General features: G+C 39.5%; 1 pseudogene; it reads right to left on the reverse strand.

Annotated features, from left to right (window-relative positions):
• Nucleotides 1–2,288: 2,288 nt before the first annotated feature.
• On the reverse strand, nucleotides 2,289–7,797 carry LOC148594779 (myosin regulatory light chain 2, smooth muscle minor isoform-like; annotated as a pseudogene).
• Nucleotides 7,798–8,078: the final 281 nt, after the last annotated feature.

Raw genomic sequence — 8,078 nt, forward strand, 5'->3', positions numbered from 1 at the left:
TCAAGCAACAGAATTGAAGGAAAATGAAAGTATCAGAAGCTCAGTGATACAGGCAGTGATGTTTCAGATACAAATAAACTGATTTCACAGAGGTACTTTCCTAAAACCTACATGAAAGTCCTGCATCATTTACTTGATTACCTTTATAAGCCCAGCCCGGAGCCGAGGGCAGATAATTTTACAAGACACTCAGTTTTCAAGCTATATGTGGAAGAGAAGTTTTAAGAGCTGCGCTGAGCGCTGTGCTCGCCCATCTGCGCTGTGCTCCAGCGGTACCCTGGTGTTAGCGTTTTGTCCGTACCATCAATCACTGTGAACAAGAGCATCAGCAAAGAGCTATCGTTTTAATAACCATATGTAATAATAACCACACGTAAAACTGATCTTGTCTGCAATTCTTACAACAGCAGCCAGCGTGTGTTAGTGGTTATATCTCTACTCTTGGAGCTACACAGGGTTCCCAGAGCTCTGGGGGAGAGTGGATGGGGAAAGCTCTGCTTCCAGGCACCTTTCACTATGGGGGCAGCTGCTTCTCCAGGCAAACCAAGCAGCACTTCACAGCATTTCTCCTGAAAGTTCTGAGTTTTGACAGAAAGTATTTACTACAGGAAAACACACACAAACCCACTTTTTTTTTTAACAGCGTTATAATGCCCAAAGAGATTTCCTAACAGCACTCACTGCATGGAGTTGAGATAGTAAATATTCTTAATACGCTGTAACATATTGAATATGTTATGGAAACAGCATTTCCATGACATCTTTTACATACACAATTTCATCAGGATAAGCTAGAAAGTAAACTCGTTTTTACGGCATTGCCCTTCTCAGAAGAGGAGAGTCCTAGCAGGCTAGCCATGAAGCAGCAGAGCATCACTAACACAACCACCCCCTTCTCATGGAATTTTTTAAGTCTGTTGTTCATACTAGCAGCCTACCAAGAAAAAGCAAAACAACCACATGACGTTTTCTAATTTTGTATCCTAAATTCTTAAGGAATAACAATGCAATTCCTAGAAGTGACAGAAACAACACTGATGACCATTTTGCTAAAGAGCAAAGAAAAAAGAACCACAAGTATTCAGATTATGGCAAAGTTGCTTCAGAGTATTGTGTCAAGTCTGCTATGCATTTAATACCACAAGAACTACAAGATATAATTATGAGAAACAGGACTAAAAATGAATGCCTCTTTCTCACACACACAAAACTCCATTGTGGGCAAAAACTCTTAAAAATAAATCATATATTGTTTCATTTGGAAAGAAAAAATAACATATTTGGAAAGCAAGAACAACGTATTTTCAGACAGAAAAGGGCATAGAGGCAGCACGCCTTCCATCCTCCTTAAGCCCCATTCTCATTTCATCTTGAGAAAAGATATGAGGAGGAAAGAAAAAAGCCTGTAAATAAAAATGAATTCTACATTGTCAGTGTTGCAGATTTAGAAAAAGAAGGCATCACTCACACTGCTCATGCACAGTATCTTTGTTGAGGAAACACTAGGATTTTCCATATAAGTTTTTAAAAAGCAGTATCAATATTGTACTCCGTGCCAAGAAGTGTAGGAGTTAAGATGGTAATATACCACCTCAACTACGTCTATAGGATTTTAAAATTTTAAATGTGCAAATCTAAGGCAAAAAAAATCAGTAACCTACAACGTACTAAAATTTGAAGCTTTGAAATTTTTCATTGTATATACTATCACAATAGTAAGTAAAGTACACAATCACTGCAATACAGTATGCTTAAATGACCTTTACTTCATTTTCTATTACAAAATAGGTAACTTCATGACTGTATCCACTTGCAAAAGTGTGTACAGATATGGTTATATAAACAATCCATTTCTATCAAGAAAAGGTTTAATGATATACTTAACGTAGCTCTTTTATTTGACCAAATACCATAAAAAGTAAAAATCTGGCTAAGCAGCACTCACATCTTAACCTGGCGTTCAGCATTCGTTGATATTTGCCCCCAAACCTCTATCAAGCTCTCTCCTCTCTCCCCATTTCCAATCTTAATACAGAAGTACAGCTATGCCTACGTGACCCCAGAGTCCACAGATGCTAAAAATGCATGGAAAAGGCTCTGACAGGTGAAAAAAAAAGAAGAAATATCTATATCTGCATCTATATCTATCCATATATATAAAAGAAATATCCATATTTACAGTTGGACTCAATGAGCTTAAAGGTTTTTTCCAACCATAACGATTCCATGATTCTATATCCATATAGATACAAAGAAATTTGAGAAATAAAGAGAATGGAAAGAAAAAGCTATCTGAAAGCATTCAGAGTAATCCTGTTTTTGTTGTTGTTGTTGTTTTTGTTTTTTTTTTTTCCTCCATGTTTCGGGATGCATGTGAGCTTAATGTGGTTGAAATTCCTCATTTTGTCAATTGGTGCCTCTGTTGAGCTCATCTGCCTCTTCATCTGCAAACCTGCCTCCCATGGTTGTCAGCAGTTCTCTCAGGTAGTCTTCCTGAATAAACCCTAGAAGGCAATTTAGGGAGAGAATCATAGAAGAGAAGAAGCTGTTTCGTAGCAAGTCTTCAAAGCAACCGGATGAGCGGTAAGACAGTAACAACAGACATGAAGTTAACTAACTCCTACGGTGTGTAATATATGCCGAGCATTTGCACCAAGAGCCTGAAATAGTGCCTCAGTTGAATTCTAAAGAAATTCCTGTAATTCTGAGGGGAGGGGGAAATTTTGATGTTTTTTATACAGTTCCTTGAAAAGAAACCCTGAACTGCTGTTACCTAGTAATACCTGTTTCCATATATTGGTCTTAAACAGCTCCCAAGTAGAAAAAACAAATTCCTGAGTTAGGAATATAGTCACTGCTAACCTTCATTAAACAGGATGTTCTCTTAATTGAATTATATTTTTGACTTAATTAGATATATTGGTGCATCTTCTTTGAAGTAGTTTTCAGAAAGGACTACATAACGGTAGTTGGCTTTTCACTGCTTCACAATACTGTTGCTGGAGGTAGTTAACGTGAATTTCTGGCAAGTGTCCAGGGGAAGAGTTTATAACAGAAAAGTCTTTCAGACAGGATTGAGCATGTTCATTCAGAAGGGAAGAAGACTATTTACTGTGCAGAGTTATATATGGGGGAGTTGTTGTTAGTTTAAAAAAAAAAGGCTATATGAAGTTATTTATCTTATAAAATATTAGCAAAAAAAGGAGGAAATGAACAAAAATATAAAAATGGGCAATTAATGAGTTCAATATTGCCAAAGAAGTTCTGTTAATTCAATTTCAATAGATGACCAGAACTGCCAGTTGCCAAGTAATTTCAGAAAAGTTTAGAGATTAAAAATGGAATGTACAAAATAAGCAGTACATAGATGATAGGACTGCAGAATGCAGAGATTACCTAATGTTAAAATAAGAGTTAGCACGCCTTTAAAATGCACAATAATTGCCTCTTTTGAGAAGAAAGAAAAAAAAAAAAAAGATGGCTATTGAACTCTGGTTTGAAAAATACCACTAACGGAACAGAGGAGGTAAAAGCCAACTCCAGAAAATAAAGATATGTAAACTATGCGGGGCAGCTGGAAATAATAAGTGAATATATACAACGATTGATGTAGATTCAATTAGGATGTGATAAAAAAAAAAAGTTTTGCTTTGAAAAGAGAGCTGAAAAACTTCAGCAGATTTCATTAAAGAGAGAAAACTCAACAGGGAATCAGGAGACCAAAAGGCAGTCAATGAGCATGACAAATGCTCATGGAGTTGGTCCATGCTGCAGGGAAGGGAAAAAAAAATACAACATATGCTAATTAAAGCAGCATCATCTTCCCATGTAGACAAACCCTTCATTAAGGACTCCAAATGAACACAGCTGAAAGCCATGTTCTACTTTAAAAATGGGGAGAATATTCCGTTAGCAAGGCCCTTCTTAATCAGGTCAAATTTTCCATTTCCCTCTTTGTGAGTTAAGAAAGGAAAAGCACAGCTAAATAGATTAGGTTCTCCCCTTCTGCAGCGCTATAGAGATCAAACAGTGATGAGAGATGACATAAGGATTAGTATTCAAACAATTGCAAGGCTTCTGGTGCAGCAAGTTCAGCCTCAAGGATTTAATTGCTTTTGTTTGAATAGATAAGTATATAAATGCTAAACTAGGTTGCCAGACTAGGAATACACTAAGAGTTTTATCAGCACAGAATTATAAACCAAATACTCCCATCCTTCTCAAATTAACTCACACACCAGTTCAATATAGACAGGGAGTAGCAAACTAGTGAAGCAAAACTTTAGATTTAGTCTTTGGCAGACAGCACAAAACAGATGGTGTGAGGAGGGCAGTCAAAGAGCACAGACAAAAGAGATACCAAATGCAGCTAGATATAAGCTTTGATATTAATTTCATAGTGCTAGTGATATGTGTGGCAGTAATGCTGAGGTAACATACCCAACGCGACTGGTAATATAGTGAAAGGAAGTAAAAAACAAGTACAATTGCTCTATGCTCACAAAGAGGGTCTGATTGGCATTATTCCCCTTTAAAAGTGCAGAGCTACAAATCAAGCCCATAACATACACAAACAGAGATTATTAGGTAGACAAAAAAAAAAAAAGATCTGACATAGCTCTAAATGCTTTTACTCATTGTGAAAAGGAACAGACCGATCGAAAGTCAGGGCTGAGAATAAAATGAGAAAGTGGCAAGGACAACATGGGTTCCACAAATACAAGAATGCATTTCAGTTATTGTGAAACAAAATAATAAATAAATAACCTTAGAATAAATAGCTAGCTTGTTTCCTGATTAAAATTACAAGGTGGCGTAGGACACACAAGAGGCCATGAGACTGTTGTGCTAAAATCGTACTAGGACTAGACTAAAACATTTATCATGGGGAGTTTAAAAATAATCAAATCAATCCAATCAGCACGGGGGAGATGGGGGGGTGAACTACTGAACTAGTAACTTATTATTTAAATAGACATAGAGGGTTACTGTTCCAAAGAACTGGTAGCACAGTCATTTTCTTTATATCCTAATTCACAGTCTCTTGTTCTGGTGCACACAAAAACCCCTGTAGCACAGTGATTCAGACTACCTGTGGAGAGAAAATAATTAACCTGCTAACAAAACTTCCTTCTCTAGGAGACGGTAAAGAGATTTCCCTCAAGAGGGAGGAAGTCAATTAACATTTGAAAAGGCCTTACCAACAGAAAGCCTGTTTACCTACACCCCAGCAGGAAGGGGATACACTTTGAAAAGGCAAAAGGTGCTAAAAATACAGACACTGAAAATAGCTGTTTGAAATTGCATAATATTTTTGAAAGGTTGAGAGCACATATCCATGGATGAGACTGAAACTCTGCAGTAGACAGCTGTGGAAAAAGATTGTATGTGCAATGACAGTGGTGTAGAGGCTACATAATATCTGCATGTGCCAATATAGCCTGGACCGTGGATATCTAGAAGCTTTGACATGTTCCTAGAATGGCAAAGCCTTGATATTCTATAATTCCACAGAATGCCCTAAGGAATTCATCCCTTGTTGCTATACACTTCTCCAGAATGTAGGCCTTCACTAATAAATGTATAAAAGTATAACCTCTAATTTCACAATTATAGATTCAACCTTCAAAATCTGATAGAGTAAAAACAGGCTCTTCATTTTCCGTTTTTCTTTTTTTGCTCACTGCGCTTGTCAGTTTAACTATTTCTTTTAGATCCACCCTGTTTCTAAATTTAGATCATTTAGAACATTTAGATTTAGAACCCTCTTCCTGTAACCTGAAAACAAATTGAACTGTGGGTGAGAGCATGGCACACGCAGCATTTGCCATCAAAGCCAAAACATAAGATGGTTAAGAAGAGGGTTTAGGAAAAAAAAAAGGTTTACACAATCTAACCAATCTGTTCTGAGATACTAAAGAATTTAGAGTTTAGATCCACATCAAATCCATTTTAGCAGGGAGAGGAGGAGATGGTGGAGGGGACAAACTCAGTTGTGCTGCAGATTTCATGTGCTACCTTTTAAAGGCCATATAAAGTGATGTATTACCAGTTTGAATTCCTCATCTTCTTAGCAAATGCCCCTTATTTTGCACTTTGAGGAACACGCACGCTGCCTGCATGCAAGCACTCTGCAGAGCCCACAGAAGAACATTAAACAACATCTAATGCTCAGTACTCACACTGAAGAGCCCAACCGCTTCCCTCTCGCTCAGTAGTCAGGTCCTGACTACTTGGTAAAAGGTGCTATCCAGAAGGATTGCTGCATAGCAGCTCATTTATAAGGGTGAAAATATAAGCATGCTATTTAGAAACTTAAATAAACAGCTTACAAATAAAAAAGTCCTTAGTGGCTGAGTTTCACCCACATACCTGTTGCTTCCTCATCAAAGCAAGCAAAAACATTTCTGCCATCTCCTGGGTCTGTGCCATTTAACTTCTCTCCAAACATGAACATCTCATCCAAACATGGGAGCATGGTGAAGCTTATGATTCCTGGAGCCTCATTCAAAACTCAACCTCTGTGGGTTCTTACCTACAAATAAAATGATTCATATTGGTGCTTTAAAAAAAAAAAAAAAAAAAAAAAAAAAAAAAAAAAGTTTGACATCTGTAAACAGAAATGGGACATTATCAAGGGAGAGGAGCATATTGTGCAAGTCTTCCTTGTCGATGAAGCTGTCCCTGTTCTGATCAATCATGTTAAAGTCCTTTGACTTACGGAACACAGCAAACGCACTGGAAGTGGCACACTGAGCATTCTTCTTGGTGATCTTCATCTTTTCTCTTTGCTAGACATGTTGATTTTGGATATCAAAAGAGAAGTAAATATAGTAAACACAATAAAGTCAGAGTTAAGACTTAAAAACAAATGCACTAAGGTTTACCACTGAAGTTCACAGGTGGAAAACACTTCAATACTCTTCCATTTCCTCTCATCAGAACCTTTTACCCTAATTAGGAGGAAAGAGAAGCAGAAAATAAAAACCGGTAGCTGCCAGTCAGACCCCTAGAAAAAGCCTAGCTGCTAGAAGATGTATGCTGGACATCATTTTAAGCCTCAAAGGGAAGTTTTGTCTGGGAACCCTTCTTCTTGCTACATACATCTGCAAGAGGGAACTCCAGCTGGTCTTGAGTCTAAGAGTGAGAGAGGTCTCGAAAGTTATTGCTGGGTTTGTGAAAGAACTCTGTATGGATATATGAATATATGGATATAGAATCATAGAATCATTATGGTTGAAAAAGAGCTTTGAGATCATCGAGTCCAACCCCTCAATATGCCTGCTAAGCCATGCCCCTAAGTGCCTGATCTACAGGTTTCTTGAACAGTGCCAGGGATGGTGACTCCACCACTTCCCTGGGCAGCCTGTTCCAGCACTTGACTACTCGTACAAGCGTGTGCAGTATTAGACAGTAGGGGAATGAGTGATGCAACCAGTTCATGTGAACAAACCCCAGGCTGCAGAGCTCCCCAGCACAGCGCTGCACAGCACGCCAAGAGCCTTCGGGCTGTTATGAAGTGAACAGGTACTGCAAGCCCTTGTCCTTCACCCCTGTGGCAGAGAGGGAGGAGAACTGCAGGAAGGCACCGCGCTTCTCCAGGGCGCCTCCACAGGCTCCAGCGCCGCTGCTGGCGCTCGCTCCCGATCACTCCCGTTCCGCCCCAGACCCCGGCCCGGCCTGGCCTTCCTGTGAGGTGCCACCCAGGGCGGCCTCCACCGCTGTGCCGGGTCTTGAGGGGCTGGCAGGAACTGTGGAGACAGGGGCACAACCCGGCCTCAGTTGGGGCTTCCTCATGGCTGCTCTTTCGTGCGTTGGAGATGGGGCCTCAGTGGGGCAGCCCCGATGTCTCTGCCAGTGTCGGCGAAGCGAGCAGGTCTGAGTGCCATAGGAGGGAGGGAAATGAAGTTTACGACCTGAATAAAAAAATGAAAGCTTTATTTGTTGTTGTGTTTCATTCTTTGTGTTTCACACCAGGGCTCAGTGAGGTGCCAGTTTGTGTCTGCAGGTCTTGTGAATGAGCGCTCCCCAACAAGTGTTTGCGCTTGTAACAGGCGTAGGGGATCTGCCCCCTTGCA

Source organism: Tinamus guttatus, unplaced genomic scaffold (assembly GCF_059628265.1).
Source record: "Tinamus guttatus ecotype Peru unplaced genomic scaffold, ASM5962826v1 Tinamus_guttatus_pri_ptg000203l, whole genome shotgun sequence".
NCBI lineage: Eukaryota > Metazoa > Chordata > Aves > Tinamiformes > Tinamidae > Tinamus > Tinamus guttatus.